Raw genomic sequence first — 19,842 nt, forward strand, 5'->3', positions numbered from 1 at the left:
ATTGCCAATGAATCAGATTGACTTTACTGCAGCAACAGTTCTGTCAGTGCTGGACAGTGGGGGAATGATGCTTAGCTACTATTTGCAAGCAGACTTTTTACCATTCGTGAAGATGCTAATGACTATAGTGTCATCTGTGAACTTCTTTAAGAGCTTGACAGAGGAGTCTGTAGAGGTGCAACTGTTTATTAACAGCGAGAAGAGCAGTGGGGAGAGAACACAACACTGAGGGGCCCCGGTGCTGTTAGTGAGATTTTTGTTGTGAGTTTATTCAGCCCCACTAGCGGTTGCCTGTCTGTTAGGAAGCTGGTGATCCACTGACGGGTGGAAATGGGCACAGAGAGCTCAATATGTCAGATGGAAGGTCGGGCATGATGATGATAATAAAGGCCACAAACAAGAACCCTACATATTTCCCAGTTCAATAAAAAATGTTGCACTATTCAGTGGCAGTAGGTAAACTGTAGAGCAAAGTTCATTCAGGTAGGCTAAGAGCATTCTCTCAAGTGACTTCATGACAACAGATATAAGGATTACAGATCTGTTGCTCTCAAGTCCAGTGACCTTGGGCTTTTTGAGGACCAGAACAATAGTGGAACTTTTAAAACAGCAAGGTACTTTGCACATCTCCAGTGACCTATTGAAGATCTGCGTGAAGAAAGAGGACTTTAAGACACTGTTCACATACTCTACGCAGGCCTTAAGTGGTGAGAGAGGAAGAAAGGGGGCTGCAGGGTGGAAGTTCAATGTGTGAAGGGCTTCCTAGAGGGGATGTAGAATTGGTCTTTTCATATTGGCAGTAAAACACATTCTCATCATCAGAGAGTTGATTCTACACAGGCTGTGAGGCTGGGGAATTGTACATGGTGATGATCATGCCTCTTCAGGCTGACATTGGGTCACTGGCTAAAAACTTCTTTTTGGAGTAGTTCTTTTTAGCCACTCCAATCTCCAGTTTTTGTACCAGGCTGTAAAACATTTTTTTCTGCTTTAAAGTTGAGCATTTTAACATGGAATTCAATGGGAATTTGCTCCTTTTTGGAGCCAGATTTTAGTGGTCTGTCGATGAATTGCAGTTTCAGTTGCAATTCGCGCGGAAATAGCCACGTGAACCATTTAAGTTTACTCGCTTCATTTGCACGTCAAACCCCGCTTCATTTGCGAATCACATTCACTTCAGAACAGACGCGGGTTCGCGTGAAATGAGCAAAACACTCAATTCGCGCCACACCATTCAATCAATTTGCGTCATTCGCGCTGCAGGATGTCTACTCGTGCATGTGCATTGACTTACATGTAAATCACTGGTGTGAACGCAGCGTAAGAGTAGGCCAAAACTATAATTGTCATCAGATAAACAGAAATAATTGACTACATATATATAAAACTTTGTATATATATATATATATATATATATATATATATATATATATATATATATATATATATATATATATATATATATATATATATATATATAAAGTCTTTCTAATCTGTCTATTTGACAGAGTTTTGGCCTATTTGTAGACATCTATTAGATCTTCACTGACAGCCCAAATTTTGCCTTGTTTTAGCCAAGCGGTCTATGTTTAGATGTCTATTAAACAAATTGTGGTGACTGTTGAAGAGGTGGAACCAGGAAACCAGGTAGAACGTCCGCATTGTCTATCCCTGGTCAAACATATCTGTAATTTCTGAAAGTTATTTTGAAGAACTACTGTAGGTGATTCTGGTGTTTTATATGAAGCTAAATGGTGTGAGACAGTGGTGTTATAGAACATTTAACTATTAACCTACAATAATAACTTACAATATTACAGGGGGAAATGCCAAGATGGCTGCCTGATCAGACATGTCTGTGTGTGCTCCATTCAAGCAACTCTTCGGCTGAGGCTAACGTGGCTAGTGTTAACTTTATGCATTCCAAACGGCCACTCATGGTTATGATTATGTTGGTTCTGGCATGAGCGAGGATGATGCATTCTGTTTAGCTGAAGAGGAGTTCCCTGCACTACCTGTCATCCAGTGTAAATCACATGTCATAAAGAAAAGAGCAAGTGATGACACTCGATCTGATATTTTGTCACAGCTGTCAGGTATAATGCAGTTTAATCAACAGCCGATCATATGAAATAGGGTAAAAGATCTTGGATATGTCCAATGAACTGAAGACCATTGTTGTAAATTACAAGTCTTGAGCGGCTTATGGATGACATTGAACAGAGGATGAATGATGTGGAAACTTATCTAAGAAGAGGTAATTTGAGAGTAGATGGGATTCCTGAGTCGGTGCATTAAGACATTCAGCTTGAGGTGGTCAAAATCTGCCAAAATGTTCCTTTCAGTGTGAAGAATAAGCTCTCCGATTTTATCGATGTCGTCCATCATCTTGAGGAGATACAATGTGGTGGTATTTTAACACTGTCCTGAATAAATCAATTGATACTGTAGGTGGCCACCTGGGGCCTCATGTACAAAGACTTGTGTTAAATTAATACAAATACATTGCGTATGGACAAAGCTGTAAATGTGCGTACGCAGTAACAAAAATGAAACGGATGAAACACTGCGTACACAGAGTCCTACGCATATTATCTTTGTACATCTGAATTAAAGTGAATCTGAGATTACGTGGACGAGCTCAAAACCCCTCTCTGCCCCCCCCCCCCCCCCCCCCCAATACAGATGGTAATGACTCCACTTTAACAAAACCAAACTAAAAAGCAATGGCAAAAGCAAGCAAGAAGAGAAACTTCACAGAATGTGAATTGGAGGTGCTCCAATTAGAGGTAGACCGGAGATTGGTTATTTGCAAGTTTGTCGTCCAGAATTAATAACAACAAATAAAAAAAAAAATTTTAAAAAAGTCTAAAAGTTTAGATGGCGCGGTTAATGAAGTGGGGTCTGAACATTGCACTGTGAACAAATTTTAAAAGAAATGGTCCGATGTAAAGGTGCAGGTTAACAGGAGAACAGAGGTGCACGGTCAAATTGTGGACCAAACATGGGGGAACAGGGGAAGCTGAACTAACCACCTTTTGAGGAGAGTTGCCTCAATTGTAGGTGACACTTTGCTGTCTGGACTGGAGTAATAAAATAAAATAAAATAAAAAAAACTTAGCTGGAGTAACATCTTTAAATACATCACTCACAAAGAAGCCACCCATTGCGCACCCTGCCACCTTGGAGCCTTCGGATTCGACCATTGACAATGCCCTCTAATAAGGCCAACACTGCCATTGCCATAGACTAAGGGTTGTATACATTTGCAAATGTTTTTATATGTTCTAAATCACATAATTGGTTTAAAAAAAAAAAAAAAAAAAAAAAAATATATATATATATATATATATATATATATATATATATATATATATATAATGTGTCAATTAACCCATTTTATCAAATGAATAGCAATGTTTTTCACATGTGTTGGTGCGATACTTTGTAGTGTGCAATTTAACATAATTGCCTCTAAAAGTCACCAATGGAAATAAAACAAACACACACAAGTAATACACGTACGCCAGACATGAAGTTGTCGTGGATCAACGCATATTCTCACAATAATTTCACCGTTAATAAATCAAAACATGAGCATGAAACCTTGCATACGCAAAGTTTTAGTGCGTAGGTCACTCATCAAATTCAAACACAGTTCTGCATACATGTGTGCATAGGTTCAATCTTGTGGATATTAATGGATTAAAGATGCCGACCCTAAAGCATACATGAAGCAGTAATAAAAAGTAAAAAAGTCTCTATAAAAACTTTGATAAAAGAATATTTATATTTCTCTCTGGGCATGCCAGTAACCTATCGTGATAGTAAAAAAGTCTATTTAGTTGATTTACAGTTTAAGTTAGATGACTTTATTCCAACCTGGTACTAGTAAGGTGTACCTAATAAAGTGGCCGGTGAGTGTATATGTAAACTTATTACCACAAGTATCACATTTACCAAAAATTGTTTCCATGTCAATATATTTATTTTAGTGTCTTAGCAATCGTCAGGCTTTGCATATTCCATTTAATTTATCTTCAAATAATTGTGACAGTAATAGTGAATAATTTACTATTTTATTGGCCTTTGTACAGGCAGTGTATGCTTGTCTTCCATAGTATATTGCTGTAGTGCTTGTTCACAGCAGCCAACAGATTTTTCCACTTTTCAGCACGTGTTAACACCCGCGCTTCTTGTGCTTATTTTAAGCGTGTCATTTTTCACAGGTCGCTCCTTGACAACCGTTTTTTTTTTCACCCAACATTTCCTAAGACATATATTGTGCTGGGAAGTAAGAGCATCGGAGGAGGAGTTCTGTAGACCTTAATTTAGTTGCCAGGTAATATTTACAGAACACGTCTTACAGAGTTGCTATTTTGATTCAACAATCAGAACACAAAGCAGTTGAAACGTGTTTTCTCCTGAGTACTGGCGTAGGATGCAATCAAATGCTATCAAAAAATGATATTAAGTGTGACCAACAAAGAGGCCGATTTACAATGTCACAATAACCTTCAATGTAGAGTTGGTAATTTCTGATCCACTATCACCAAACAGAATTAGAAAAAATGCACCACGTGGAATGAATGAATGAATGAATGAATGAATGAATGAATGAATGAATGAATGAATGAAAAAATTAACGAATAAACGCCATTTTAAGAAGTAACGTTATGGAAAAATTGTATTTAATTTTGATAGCATAGGTAGAGCTGTTGCTTTTTTTTTGCAGGGTTGCAAGGGAGTAGGTTGATGAGTTTTTTTTTTTTTTTTTCAGCAATGTAGTTTATCACTAAGACTCCCACTTTTGACCAAGTTCATATAAGAAAATATACTAATAATACAAATAAAAATTGTGGACTGGTGGTTTCAAAATAGCACACACCACTGATTAACAACCTTGACGCGCACAATAGGTCTTTCTTGAGAGGTTTCTAAATTGTTGTGAATCAATTTCCATATTGGAAAAAAGAATGGTTCTTAGGGAACCCAGCAGTTGCACTCTATTGGTTGAACCGATGTTATTGTCCACATTAAAAGTCTATTTCAATAATAAACTAAATATTTCATAACGCCAGCAGGCCCGTAGCCAGAGGGGATTCGGGTGGTTCGAAAGGCCCACGCCTCACTGATAAAAGTCTAGAATTTGACTGCTATTTTATCATAAATTGTGAAAGCTTTAAGACCAAGAAGATATCATCTTTCACTAGTGACCTACTTTGCTGTTGTTAAATAGCGAAAACATTTTTCAAGTAACTTTTATTCTAAATGTTGGAAATTTATTTTTGAAAGGAACAAAAAAAAAAGGCTAATAAAAAAACGCGAAGCACTAAAAGTGAATTTTAACGCTTTTAAAATTTTATTTTAATACAAATTAGGCTACTGTTTTTATCCTTGAATTTCAAAATGTACCTTTTACAAGATAAGCTAGTAAAATCAGGAAGCTCTACATTATTATTATTATTATTATTATTATTATTATTATTATTATTATTATTATTATTGTGTTAAATTTTTGTATTATTCAAGTGTACAAATTTTGACAGAAAAGTTAAATGTGCTGGCTAGTTTGTTATTTGCCTAATAAATTACAATTTACTTTGCCTTAATAGGCAGTTTTAAATTTTAAACAGAAACAGAATCTTAACAGAATATATCGCAACGACGCGTAGCGCAAGCACTGTGATTGGTCGGCTTGGTAGCGCTGACTAGTCTGAGCGGGATCGAGAGCAGCGCGAGCCTGATGGAGCGATTTGTTTAAAAGTGTAGAGTCCCGTAAAGGAGCTCTGGATGGAAAGTTTTGCTTTGTTTACTTAATAATTAAATTAAAGTTGTAAATTGTAAGTTGTTGCAAGTTCGCCGGTTCCTGCCTCAAAATGAGCGAGTTTGAGCCACTTGTACATCCCGGAAGCATTCAGAAAGAACAAAACACAGGCAAAGAAACTCAACACAGAGACACATTAACACCTCACTGCCAACTAGCATTTTGGAAGTGTTAATGCAGACCAACAGAGACAGTGCGCAGAGGTATAAATGCATAGCTACGCGTGTTGCATGCGCCATTGGTTACGCCGGTCACTTGACACAGAAGTATAAACCAGGCTTTAGCTGTGGACAATTAGGAGAATGATAATGTTGCCTTAGTTCATTTTATCCCCTAGCTTAGTGGTCCTCAACCAAAGGTCTGTGGATCAATTGGTATCGGGCTGCACAAGCAATCATTAATTATTTATGTTTTATTTATTATCTGAGTCTGAACAATCTTTTCTTTTGAAAAGTCTTTTATTTTGAAAAATAACCGTATTCTCTTGCTTACATCTCGGTCACTTGAGCACCCAAATTTAACCCACAAGCAGCAAAATGAGTTAGAAACAGACATTGTTGGAAAGTTTCTTTGCTAAAGTAAAAAGACCTAGTGAAAGACCCACGAACTGCCAAGATATGGATTCGCTGCCAAGGTATGGATTCCCTGAACTGCCAACAATAGATTCATTGTTGTGACAGTGTGACGAGTGCAGAGTCACGTGACAAGAATTGACCAATCAACTTCAGCTTGTATGGAATATTCCCATTTCGGTAAGACTAATTTTCTCAGACAAACACAGAACACCCAAACACTGCAGTGCTTTGAACTTTTCTCCATAAATAAAACAGCAGTGTTTTGATTGCTTTTCATCCTCTGAGAAAAAGGTTCATGGTCGCCTAAAAACCTACAAAACACCGAAACACCCCAACAATATATATATATATATATATATATATATATATATATATATATATATATATATATATATATATATATATATATATATATATATATATATATATACACTCTAAAAAACGCTGGGTTGGTTTTTTTAACCCAAATGCTGGGTTGAGACTGCTGGGTAACAAAATTGGGTTGATTCAACCCAATTTGGGTTGAAAATCGATCTTTATCTATAAAAAAAATCGTTGAAAATCGATCTTTATCTGGGTTGGGAACGCGGACGTGAAAGAGAGCACGCACGTCACGTCAACATGCTGGGACATCAACGTGAGAAACCGCCATTTTCTTTGCGCTGTCTTTGAGGGGAAGCGAGTGAAATTCTGTGTGAGACGCAAGTTATTTAGTGTGTATTTAACAATTTTCATAAGAAATAACACACTTAGTTTACTTAGTATAATATACACGCGCTTTTTTTTCTGTTTCTCCGCCTGATGGCCGACTTGTTGCTCCGCCTCACGCTGACCTGCTGCTCCGTTTCACCGCCGACCTGTGCTCGCCTTATGGCCGAACTGTTGCTCCGAGTCCGCCTGACGAGCGACCTGTTTCTCCGCCTAACGGCAACCTGTTTCTCCGGACCTGTTTCTCCACCTAACGGCGACCTGTTTCTCCGGACCTGTTTCTCCGCCTAACGGCGACCTGTTGCTCCGCCTAACGCCCGAGCTGTTGCTCCCCCTAACGCCTGACCTGTGCTCGCCTCACGCCCGACCTGCTGCTCCGCCTCACGCCCAGCCTGTTAATCGGTGGACGGGAAAGCGCGCATGGCATCGGAAGGAGCTCGAAAAGTATAAGGTAACTAATGAAACTAACGTGAAGCATGTTTGATGACCACTTTATAAACACAACACCTAGGATAATTTAGGAGCTTTTTATTGTAATAAAATGCCTTTTGAATGACAGATATTTATGTTGGCTAGGTGATGACAGTAAGTAACGTTACTGTGATTTGTGATCTTTCTGGGGTGTTAACTGTAAAGCAGTAAGTAGTATTTTTACTCTTGTATTTCTTAAGTTTGTTCATGGATTTTTGTGACAATACTTTGATGCATAAGTGTTGAATTCAGCTTCTAACAATGTTTTTTTTTAATCAAAATATATACAATAATTGTCCTGCTCTGCATGTACATTTTGTTTAGCTGTACATTGAATAGCAAATGTTATTAATTTACTATGAGCATTTTACATTCTAGACGTGATTTAAGATATCTTTAATTAATCCTGTATGTAAGGGTCGTTTCATGCAAACGGAAATGTCTGAGCTAAGGCTAATTCCAACCTAATCATCTTCGACTGCAAAAAGAAAAAGTTTGACCACCGTTTAATGTGACACCCTGGATAATTATTATCATTTAGGAGTATTTTTGTGATATAGTGACTTTTGGCTAACATGATCTTTTTTTACTTAATTTTGCTTAAACGCTTTTATCTGTTATTCTTTTTCAGATGGATAATTGCGTGAAAATCAAACTAAAAGAATGCAATCTTGAGGAGTTAATCCCCACATTTGAAGGTATGTAATAATATTTTACTTGGTTCATTGTAATCATTAGGGCTGCCCTTGTCTAAACATTTGTCTGGTTGACTTGTGATGTTCATTTGAAGCATTAGTTCAATAATTACAGATTTATTAATAAACCATTTATTCATTAATTCATTTTCTTTTTGACTCAGTCCCTTTATTAATCTGGGGTCGCCACAGCGGAATGAACCGCCAACTTATCCAGCATATTTTTTACACAGCGGATTCATGCAGCATACATTGACTTTGCCAGTGTGGACTTTTTTTCTGCAACTAGTGGGTAGCACATTCGCCTCATAGCAACAAGGTCACTTGATCGATCCTTGGCTGGGTCAATAGGCCTTTCTGTGTGGAGTTTGCATGTTCTCCCCGTGTTCGCGTGGGTTTCCTCCAGGTGCCCCGGTTTCCAAAGACATGTGGTAAAGGTGAATTAAGTAGACTAAATTGTCAATGGTGTATGTGTGTGAATGAGTATTTGTTTCCCATTGATGGGTTGCAGCTGAAAGGGCATTCGCTGCATAAAACTTATGCTGGATATGTTGGTGGTTTATTCCATTGTGGTTACCCCAGATTAATAAAGCGACAAAGCTGAAAAGAAAATGAATGAATGAATAATAAATTTTTAGTTGACTAATGGTTATTCAATTATTAGGGGGCAGCCCTAGTAATCATTAGCCACTTCAACACTTTAAACTGAGAGATTAAACTCTAATGCCAATTTGTCTTTGTCTGGTTATTTTTAAAAATCTGCTGTTCATTCAACCAGTGACATTCTCTTGTTTTATTTTTAGCACAGGAGCGAACCTTTCATCGTTTTTAGGTCAATTTGAATACAATTCAGAGGGTAAGGATTCAATTAAAGGTTTCTCGATGCATAATGATGCATTTAATGCATAATGATTGTCTTAGTTATTTTATTAACAATGAAAATGTTATTTTTATGTTTGTTATTAGGGTGGCATGGGGGCGCAGTGGGTAGTGCTGTCGCCTCACAGCAAGATGGTCGCTGGTTTGAGCCTTGGATGGGTTTCCCCTCCACAGTCCAATGACATGCGGTGTAGCTGAATTGGGTAAGCTAAATTGTCCATAGTGTGTGTGTAAATGAGAGTGTGATGGGTTGCAGTTGAAAGGGCATCTGCTGCGTAAAACATAAAAAGATGACGGTTTTGTGAAAGTTGTGATTTGGTCACAGCTATGGTTTCTCAAATTTTTAGTGATAAGATGCTTTATATAGATAGTGAATGCAACAAACTCTAAATGGCCTGTAAGCCAATTATTTTCATTTAAGGAGAAGTCCACTTCCAACAAAAAGATTCACACATAATGTACTCACCCCCTTGTCACCCAAGATGTTCATGTCATTCTTTCTTCAGTCAGAAAGATTTTTTTTTAGGAAAATATTTCAGCAATTTTATCCATCTTGGACTGAGATTGTGCCTCATTTTTGAAGTTTTTAAAGAAAATTTAACGGTTGCAAACAGTCCCAGCTCAGGAAGAAGGGTCTTATCTATTCTCATTAAGAAAACACAATTAAATACTTAATAATTTCAAATGCTCATCTTGCCTTACTATTACTTATTAAAAAAAGTTCCTTAGGCAAACCTGTTGTTGCATTGTCATCTTCACTCGGGCCAAAAAATTGCAGCATGGTGCCATGGTCAGTGGTTAACTAATGCCAACACTGGCTGATAGCTTGGTGTGTTATGTCCTTAATTGCTTCTAAAGGTATTTTAGGTGTTCTAAAGTTAACTGTAAAGATATTTAACTTTTACACTTTTGAGTTTTTAATAAATCTTAATTCTATTTATTTTTTCAGATTGGGACCAATATTGCTGAGTATCTTCATCCATTGAATTCAAGAATCTATTGAGTTTCCTCATGTTCTCATCCTTGGAGACCACCACTTCTTTCAAGCCTTTGCTCACGTGCTGTGCTATTTATTATTGCAAAGTACATTACTTGCCAAAGTGGACGTTTGCTATAAAGCATTCTACATCTTTGGTGTGAACTACCCCAAGCAGTGTTCCCTGGTGTGGCAGACTGTGGTTTATGGACATCCTGGGGAGGAGACACTAGCAGTAAGGGTTCTGCTAGCATTAATTTTTGCTGACAAACAGTAATCATTAATACTGTGACCTCACTGCTTCCTTGGATTCTGTGTTCTTTAACTTGTACTTTGGATTGTGGGGGGAAAAGGAGCACCCAGAGAAAACCCACACGAACACGGGGAAAACATGCAAACTCCACACAGAAACACCAACTGACCCAGCTGAGGCTTAAACCACCAACCTTGTTGCTGTGAGGCAATCGTACTACCCACTGTGCCACCATGACACCCATTTCTAAAGAATAGTTTTAATAACTCATTTCTAATAACTGATTTCTTTTCTCTTTGCTATGATGACGGCACATAATAATGGACTAGATATTTTTTTAAGACACTCTACACTGCAGTTACATTGCAACTAATGTTTCTTACAGACTCTTTTATATCTCAGGATTGATGTTTGCACATGATTGTTCGAGTAAAAGTTAAAAAAAGTTTTCCTATTTCAAATTTGTTTTAAAATGCTTCCATCCTCAGGTTTCATTTTAACTTTTATATCTGTTTTTTCTTCAAAACTGCATTTACATTGAACTTGATCATCCTTACTGATGATTGCTTTATAGCTCATATATTGATGTTTGCACATAATTGTTAAAGGGAAAGTTATAAAATGTTTTCTTATTTTTTCTTAATATAAAATTTGTATTTTCTTAGTTTTTATTGTTTGTTTTGTTTTTTCAAGCTGTTTGATGCCTTTTCATTATTACTTTCACATATTTTTTCTGCATTGCAGTTGATGATTTATATGAGAATATGTTGATGTTTGTGCTCAAATTACTTTCTGACTTCAGTCATTTAGATGCATTTTCATTATTACTTCCTTATACTATTGTTTTTCTCTACTCTGCATTAACATTGCAATTGCCTCTTACTGATGATTCCTGATTTATAAATGATGCAAATGTTTTTGAATGTATTTCAAATATGCATTTTCTTAAGGTAATTTGTCTGATTTCAGTCTGATGCATTGTTACTGAACTTTAGTCAGTGTTTCTGTGATACAGTTTGATAAATTTTCATAGAAATCGTCTTAACCCTTTAACTACCCTTTCAAGAAAAAAATTGGATTGCATTTCTCAACTGCTAATGTCGCTATTGAACACAATCAGTACATTTTAACACATGTTATAATTTCTAAAATATCAACCTCTACCAAATGATTGATATGTATGTTTATGGTAAAAGTACCAGAATTATGAAAAATCTGAAAAATTATGTGTACACTCTAAAAACTGCTGGGTTGAAAACAACCCAATTTGGGTTGTTTTGGTAACCCAGCGCTGGGTAAAAAAGGGACAAACCCAACGCTGGGTTACTTTAACCCAGCAAGTTGGGTTACAAGTTTAACCCAGCATGCTGGGTTGTGATTTTAACCCAACTATTAGTTAAAAATTACTACACTGCTGGGTTGAATGTAACCCAAAATGGGTCAGAAATTTAATCTAGAAACTGATGATTAAAATCACTAAAATAAAAACAATTCTACAGCAATACATAGTTGTTCAGTAATGGAATTTTATTTATGACAAAAGATAAAATGTGTCCAAATGAATTTGAGATTTTTCCCATCTGCACCTCAGCATTAACCCTTTGACTGCCTGCTCTACCAAATGGTTGACCTTGTTTTTACTGTTTTAAATAATGACTGTTAAAGTCATAAGAAAAAAGATGATTTAGTGTTCAAAATATTTCTTTTAAATATATATATATATATATATATATATATATATATATATATATATATATATATATATATATATATATATATATATATATATATATATATATATATATATTTTTTTTTTTTTTTTTTTTTTTTTAATTAATTTATTTTTTTTTTAATTGGTCTTACACATAATTTTTCAGATTTTTCATAATTCTGGTACTTTTACCATAAACATACATATCAATCATTTGGTAGAGGTTGATATTTTAGAAATTATAACATGTGTTAAAATGTACTGATTGTGTTCAATAGCGACATTAGCAGTTGAGAAATGCAATCCAATTTTTTTTCTTGAAAGGGTTGTTAAAGGGTTAAGACGATTTCTGTGAAAATTTATCAAACTGTATCACAGAAACACTGACTAAAGTTCAGTAACAATGCATCAGACTGAAATCAGACAAATTACCTTAAGAAAATGCATATTTGAAATACATTCAAAAAAATTTGCATCATTTATAAATAAGGAATCATCAGTAAGGCAATTGCAATGTTATTGCAGAGTAGAGAAAAACAATAGTATAAGGAAGTAATAATGAAAATGCATCTAAATGACTGAAGTCAGAAAGTAATTTGAGCACAAACATCAACATATTCTCATATAAATCATCAACTGCAATGCAGAAAAAAATATGTGAAAGTAATAATGAAAAGGCATCAAACAGCTTGAAAAAACAAAACAAACAATAAAAACTAAGAAAATACAAATTTTATATTAAGAAAAAATAAGAAAACATTTTATAACTTTCCCTTTAACAATTATGTGCCAACATCAATATATGAGCTATAAAGCAATCATCAGTAAGGATGATCAAGTTCAATGTAAATGCAGTTTTGAAGAAAAAAGAGATATAAAAGTTAAAATGAAACCTGAGGATGGAAGCATTTTAAAACAAATTTGAAATAGGAAAACTTTTTTTAACTTTTACTCGAACAATCATGTGCAAACATCAATCCTGAGATATAAAAGAGTCTGTAAGAAACATTAGTTGCAATGTAACTGCAGTGTAGAGTGTCTTAAAAAATATCTAGTCCATTATTATGTTCCGTCATCATAGCAAAGAGAAAAGAAATCAGTTATTAGAAATGAGTTATTAAAACTATTCTTTAGAAATGGGTGTCATGGTGGCACAGTGGGTAGTACGATTGCCTCACAGCAACAAGGTCGGTGGTTTAAGCCTCAGCTGGGTCAGTTGGTGTTTCTGTGTGGAGTTTGCATGTTTTCCCCGTGTTCGTGTGGGTTTTCTCTGGGTGCTCCTTTTCCCCCACAATCCAAAGTACAAGTTAAAGAACACAGAATCCAAGGAAGCAGTGAGGTCACAGTATTAATGATTACTGTTTGTCAGCAAAAATTAATGCTAGCAGAACCCTTACTGCTAGTGTCTCCTCCCCAGGATGTCCATAAACCACAGTCTGCCACACCAGGGAACACTGCTTGGGGTAGTTCACACCAAAGATGTAGAATGCTTTATAGCAAACGTCCACTTTGGCAAGTAATGTACTTTGCAATAATAAATAGCACAGCACGTGAGCAAAGGCTTGAAAGAAGTGGTGGTCTCCAAGGATGAGAACATGAGGAAACTCAATAGATTCTTGAATTCAATGGATGAAGATACTCAGCAATATTGGTCCCAATCTGAAAAAATAAATAGAAGTAAGATTTATTAAAAACTCAAAAGTGTAAAAGTTAAATATCTTTAGAGTTAACTTTAGAACACCTAAAATACCTTTAGAAGCAATTAAGGCCATAACACACCAAGCTATCAGCCAGTGTTGGCATTAGTTAACCACTGACCATGGCACCATGCTGCAATTTTTTGGCCCGAGTGAAGATGACAATGCAACAACAGGTTTGCCTAAGGAACTTTTTTTAATAAGTAATAGTAAGGCAAGATGAGCATTTGAAATTATTAAGTATTTAATTGTGTTTTCTTAATGAGAATAGATAAGACCCTTCTTCCTGAGCTGGGACTGTTTGCAACCGTATTTGTATCATTTGAAGCCGCATTTAAATTTTCTTTAAAAATTTCAAAAATGAGGCACAATCTCAGTCCAAGATGGATAAAATTGCTAAAATATTTTCCTAAAAAAAAAATCTTTCTGACTGAAGAAAGAATGACATGAACATCTTGGGTGACAAGGGGGTGAGTACATTATGTGTGAATCTTTTGTTGGAAGTGGACTTCTCCTTAAATGAAAATAATTGGCTTACAGGCCATTTAGAGTTTGTTGCATTCACTATCTATATAAAGCATCTTATCACTAAAAATTTGAAACCATAGCTGTGACCAAATCACAACTTTCACAAAACCGTCATCTTTTTATGTTTTACGCAGCAGATGCCCTTTCAACTGCAACCCATCACACTCTCATTTACACACACACTATGGACAATTCAGCTTACCCAATTCAGCTACACCGCATGTCATTGGACTGTGGAGGGGAAACCCATCCAAGGCTCAAACCAGCGACCATCTTGCTGTGAGGCGACAGCACTACCCACTGCGCCCCCATGCCACCCTAATAACAAACATAAAAATAACATTTTCATTGTTAATAAAATAACTAGGACAATCATTATGCATTAAATGCATCATTATGCATCGAGAAACCTTTAATTGAATCCTTACCCTCTGAATTGTATTCAAATTGACCTAAAAACGATGAAAGGTTCGCTCCTGTGCTAAAAATAAAACAAGAGAATGTCACTGGTTGCATGAACAGCAGATTTTAAAAAATAACCAGACAAAAACAAATTGGCATTAGAGTTCAATCTCTCAGTTTAAAGTGTTGAAGTGGCTAATGATTACTAGGGCTGCCCCCTAATAATTGAATAACCATTAGTCAACTAAAAATTTATTATTCATTCATTCATTTTCTTTTTAGCTTTGTCGCTTTATTAATCTGGGGTAACCACAATGGAATGAACCACCAACATATCCAGCATAAGTTTTATGCAGCGAATGCCCTTTCAGCTGCAACCCATCACTGGGAAACAAATACTCATTCACACACATACACCATTGACAATTTAGTCTACTTAATTCACCTTTACCACGTCTTTGGAAACCGGGGCACCAGGAGGAAACCCACACGAACACGGGGAGAACATGCAAACTCCACACAGAAAGGCCTATTGACCCAGCCAAGGATCGATCAAGTGACCTTGTTGCTATGAGGCGAATGTGCTACCCACTAGTTGCAGAAAAAAAGTCCACACTGGCAAAGTCAATGTATGCTGCATGAATCCGCTGTGTAAAAAATATGCTGGATAAGTTGGCGGTTCATTCCGCTGTGGCGACCCCAGATTAATAAAGGGACTGAGTCAAAAAGAAAACGAATTAATGAATAAATGGTTTATTAATAAATCTGTAATTATTCAACTAATGCTTCAAATGAACATCACAAGTCAACCAGACAAATATTTAGACAAGGGCAGCCCTAATGATTACAATGAACCAAGTAAAATATTATTACATACCTTCAAATGTGGGGATTAACTCCTCAAGATTGCATTCTTTTAGTTTGATTTTCACGCAATTATCCATCTGAAAAAGAAAAACAGATAAAAGCGTTTAAGCAAAATTAAGTAAAAAAAGATCATGTTAGCCAAAAGTCACTATATCACAAAAATACTCCTAAATGATAATAATTATCCAGGGTGTCACATTAAACGGTGGTCAAACTTTTTCTTTTTGCAGTCGAAGATGATTAGGTTGGAATTAGCCTTAGCTCAGACATTTCCGTTTGCATGAAACGACCCTTACATACAGGATTAATTAAAGATATCTTAAATCACGTCTAGAATGTAAAATGCTCATAGTAAATTAATAACATTTGCTATTCAATGTACAGATGTACAGCTAAACAAAATGTACATGCAGAGCAGGACAATTATTGTATATATTTTGATTAAAAAAAACATTGTTAGAAGCTGAATTCAACACTTATGCATCAAAGTATTGTCACAAAAATCCATGAACAAACTTAAGAAATACAAGAGTAAAAATACTACTTACTGCTTTACAGTTAACACCCCAGAAAGATCACAAATCACAGTAACGTTACTTACTGTCATCACCTAGCCAACATAAAAATCTGTGTCATTCAAAAGGCATTTTATTACAATAAAAAGCTCCTAAATTATCCTAGTTGTTGTGTTTTTAAAGTGGTCATCAAACATGCTTCACGTTAGTTTCATTAGTTACCTTATACTTTTCGAGCTCCTTCCGATGCCATGCGCGCTTACCCGTCCACCGATCAACAGGCTGGGCGTGAGGCGGAGCAACATGTCGGGCGTGAGGCGAGCACAGGTCAGGCGTTATTAGGCGGAGCAACAGCTCGGGCGTAAGGCGGAGAAACAGGTGCGGAGAAACAGGTCGCCGTTAGGCGGAGAAACAGGTCCGGAGAAACAGGTCCGGAGAAACAGGTCGCCGTTAGGCGGAGAAACAGATCCGGAGAAACAGGAGACTCGTCAGGCGGACTCGGAGCAACAGTTCAGCCATAAGGCGAGCACAGGTCAGCGTGAGGCGGAGAAACAGAAAAAAAAGCGCGTGTATATTATACTAAGTAAACTAAGTGTGTTTTTTCTTATGAAAATTGTTAAATACACACTAAATAACTTACGTCTCACACAGAATTTCACTCGCTTCCCCTCAAAGACAGCGCAAAGAAAATGGCGGTTTCTCACGTTGATGTCCCTGCATGTTGACGTGACGTGCGTGCTCTCTTTCACGTCCGCGTTCCCAACCCAGCACTGCTGGGTTATAGATAAAGATCGATTTTCAACCCAAATTGGGTTGAATCAACCCAATTTTGTTACCCAGCAGTCTCAACCCAGCATTTGGGTTAAAAAACCAACCCAGCGTTTTTTAGAGTGTAAGACCAATTAAAAAAAAAAAAAAATATATATATATATATATATATATATATATATATATATATATATATATATATATATATATATATATATTTAAAAGAAATATTTTGAACACTAAATCATCTTTTTTCTTATGACTTTAACAGTCATTATTTAAAACAGTAAAAACATGGTCAACCATTTGGTAGAGCAGGCAGTCAAAGGGTTAATGCTGAGGTGCAGATGGGAAAAATCTCAAATTCATTTGGACACATTTTATCTTTTGTCATAAATAAAATTCCATTACTGAACAACTATGTATTGCTGTAGAATTGTTTTTATTTTAGTGATTTTAATCATTAGTTTCTAGATTAAATTTCTGACCCATTTTGGGTTACATTCAACCCAGCAGTGTAGTAATTTTTAACTAATAGTTGGGTTAAAATCACAACCCAGCATGCTGGGTTAAACTTGTAACCCAACTTGCTGGGTTAAAGTAACCCAGCGTTGGGTTTGTCCCTTTTTTACCCAGCGCTGGGTTACCAAAACAACCCAAATTGGGTTGTTTTCAACCCAGCAGTTTTTAGAGTGTATATATATATATATATATATATATATATATATATATATATATATATATATATATATATATATATATATATATATTCCTTTATTCAAAATCTTTAGGTAATGTTTTTGGTATATCAAAAAGTATGATTATAATGACCACCCGACAAGCTAGTCCAGCTAAAAATTGTGTTTTAAATGTCACAAAAATGCAATATTTAAACCTCATCGTTAGATAGAAAATGAGGTAAATAACTACAAAGGGTCTACGTTTTGAGAAAAAAAAGAGCTACCCCTTACACCAAGCTGGTTACGGGCCTGGCCAGAGTCACAGCATTTGCTCATGGGGGAAAAAAACTTACAAATTGCTTACTTATAATTGTCTCTGCATATTAAGCTAGGAAAGAGAATATTTTAACACCTGCTAAGAGTTGGTGTCAGCAATGTTTAAATCACTTTAGTCTTCAGTTTTAACAGTACGTGGTGCAGTCAAAAAAGAAAACTTAAGATGTATATTTATTCAAAAATGAATAATGTAAAAAAAAAAAAAAAAAAAAAAAACACAGGCTCATTCTGAAAACGTAACCCTATATACATTTCTGGACATTGCAAATTATGTTGCCAGAATATGTATGCCCTTACCAGCTGACTGCTTACCTCCAAATGGACGGCTTTCCCATTGTTACCAGTTTGTCCAGTGGCTCACCGGGTACGTCAGAGGATTTGAGATGCAGAAAAGAGTTGACCACAACAATGGGGTTTGACTCCGATGCAGAAAGATTCCAGAAAGCAGGTAACACAAAAACAAAAGTCAAAAAAAAAAAGTAAATAACAGGGTGAAAATGTGGTCAAATCTTAAAAAGTGGTCAAATCAGGGGGCTTTTCTTTTTCTGGATTGCTTTGTCATTTGGGTTAAGCGAAGTGGGTGGGTGAGTCAATCTGTGCTTTTTAAAACACTATTGGTTGGGTTTAGGGAAGGAGGAGGGTGGGGGGATTGGTCAGTTGGTCAGTCAGTCAGTCAGTTAATCAACAGTGGGCTCTGGAGGAGTTATGTGAGAAGAGCAGGCGCAAATGGCACTAGCGAGAAAAAATTGAGATCTTAAAAAGCGTACAGAGTGGCCTCTGGTGAATTTGCCAAAACAAAAACTGCAAAAAAACATATTTCCTGGGTCGTATTTGTGCTCTCCAGAAATGTATATAGGGCATTCAAAATGAGCCTGGGTTGAAACAATTGTTAAAAACATCTACATGCAGTCTGTGTATGAAAGTTGTAATCATCTTGTGAAAGATTATGTGTTTCTGTCATGCTGGCTTGGTTGATTACTACTGTCTCTGTGACAATATATGCACAAAGTTAAAGTAAAAATGCATCTACTGGTTTTCAGCAGACCTTTGATTGGACTACATCTGTGAAAGCATGCAGGAAGAGGTTGTTTAAACCCAATATGCAAGATTTTTACTTTTTTTTCCCACCAGCTCTGTGTTTAGTCATCAAACTGTAATGTTGTGGAAATCAAAGCAGGAGGCGAGTCAAAAGAAGCAGGAAATGCTATAAATCATAGACATCTTGGAGATTGTTCACACAGGAAGAGGCAGGCATATGGGTATACTGGCAGATGCCTATAACCGTGTTTGTAAATAAATTGAATTTAGGGTACCTGGACACTTCCATTAGGATCGCCATGTTTCTGTTTGTTAGCCATAAAAGAAACAAAACATGGCAGACGAATGTATAATAAATAAAATTTACAACACATTTTATGTGGTTGGAGGGTCCAAATCATGTTTTCAAGCTCACCCAGGGTTTGCGAGTTTTCATGTAGGCTGCACTGTAGCTCCTTGAGCCATGTTTATTGTGTTTTGTTTATTTATTTATTCCTTTTTTATATATATTTAGTTTTATAGTGCCTTCTGATCTCATTCTTAGCTGGCTTTAATTTTGATGTTTTTAGATTCGTGTTCTTGTTTGCTTTCCTTGATCCTTCACTGATTGTGTTTAAGTGTTTCATGTGTTAATTAGTTCTATAACCCTGTTTTTGTCTTGCATTGTTTGATGTAACCAGGGTTTAACTCTCATTTCTATGTGTTTGATGAGTCTTTTTGTTGTTGTTTTTACCTTTTGTCTAGAGATGCATGATCTATGAATACCACATAGGTACGTTTTAAGCCAGTTTTTTTATGCATCCGTTTACCAGACACTTTTATGCAAAGAGTCTTGCAAATTTTAAAAATAACAAGCATTTCATTTAGAAAAAAAAAATATAAAAAAAACAATTCATAAAGAAAAGTTGCTAGTAAG

The 19,842-nt window shown here is 36.0% G+C and overlaps 1 protein-coding gene and 2 long non-coding RNA genes across 8 annotated transcripts in view; 2 read left to right on the forward strand and 1 right to left on the reverse strand.

Moving 5' to 3' along the window:
• ccdc172 (coiled-coil domain containing 172) overlaps nucleotides 1–19,842 on the forward strand; it is a 321,472-nt gene that overhangs the window by 231,832 nt on the left and 69,798 nt on the right. The gene's annotated exons all lie outside the window — the stretch shown is intronic.
• On the forward strand, nucleotides 7,515–17,293 carry LOC148679606 (uncharacterized). 3 transcript variants are annotated; one of them, XR_015944932.1, is made up of 7 exons: nucleotides 7,515–7,561; nucleotides 7,687–7,748; nucleotides 8,213–8,279; nucleotides 9,080–9,132; nucleotides 9,243–9,358; nucleotides 10,105–11,611; nucleotides 16,994–17,293. It is a non-coding gene; the product is annotated as an uncharacterized LOC148679606 (long non-coding RNA). The 3 variants fall into 3 exon arrangements; XR_015944933.1 differs by lacking the exon at nucleotides 7,687–7,748; XR_015944931.1 differs by lacking the exon at nucleotides 16,994–17,293 and having other exon boundaries at nucleotides 10,105–11,888.
• Nucleotides 11,891–16,380, reverse strand: LOC147841050 (uncharacterized). 2 transcript variants are annotated; one of them, XR_015505880.1, is made up of 6 exons: nucleotides 16,327–16,380; nucleotides 16,138–16,199; nucleotides 15,600–15,666; nucleotides 14,749–14,801; nucleotides 14,523–14,638; nucleotides 11,891–13,754 (listed from the first exon to the last, which is right to left on the reverse strand). It is a non-coding gene; the product is annotated as an uncharacterized LOC147841050 (long non-coding RNA). The 2 variants fall into 2 exon arrangements; XR_015505881.1 differs by lacking the exon at nucleotides 16,138–16,199.

This window comes from Danio rerio, chromosome 13 (genome assembly GCF_052040795.2).
Source record: "Danio rerio strain M-AB ecotype USA chromosome 13, GRCz13ab, whole genome shotgun sequence".
Lineage (NCBI taxonomy): Eukaryota > Metazoa > Chordata > Actinopteri > Cypriniformes > Danionidae > Danio > Danio rerio.